At 31.6% G+C, this 551-nt stretch overlaps 1 protein-coding gene across 1 annotated transcript in view; it reads left to right on the forward strand.

The window, feature by feature from the left end:
• The window catches only part of LOC116847795 (mitochondrial amidoxime-reducing component 1-like), a 4,483-nt gene that overhangs the window by 922 nt on the left and 3,010 nt on the right, over window positions 1-551 (forward strand). The window lies entirely within an intron of this gene.

A 551-nucleotide genomic window follows, 5' to 3' on the forward strand; every position in this document is an offset into this window, starting at 1 on the left:
AGAAACATACGCACCCTTCGCGAGTCCGCCCTATCGAGCGAGCGATGCCAGCGAGCTTGCTGGCAAGCTATGTGTGTGTGTGGGTGTATGTTAACGGTACACAGTATCGAGAAATTGTTATATATTTTTCTAACTTCTTTCCTCAATAACTTTTTAACAGACAATGAGCGACGGCTAAAACCTTCTGAAGGTTACTTAGGAGAGTGTCCTTGATAATATATATCAAAATCGAAGGTGGATCCTCTAAAGTAAATAATTACCATATTTTTTAATAAATAAATAATTAATTAAAATTATAAAATAAAATAATTAAATTCATTTATGTTTAAAAATTGTTTACATTTTAGAAAAAAGATAGTAGCGAATAATCTAATAATTATTATTCATAATATAAGTTACTTTTTCTTATTCTATGTGAAGAGAAAGGAATAATTCTATCCCAAGTAGCAAAATCACGTCAAAATGACGTCAAAAACTGGTCATAACTGGTCGATTGACGTCAAGTGACTAAATAATGGCGTCTTTAAGACGTCTTTTTTATGACGTCTTAA

This window comes from Odontomachus brunneus, unplaced genomic scaffold (genome assembly GCF_010583005.1).
Source record: "Odontomachus brunneus isolate Ranch 3 - 2012 unplaced genomic scaffold, Obru_v1 Obru_scaffold_083, whole genome shotgun sequence".
In the NCBI taxonomy this organism is placed as follows: domain Eukaryota; kingdom Metazoa; phylum Arthropoda; class Insecta; order Hymenoptera; family Formicidae; genus Odontomachus; species Odontomachus brunneus.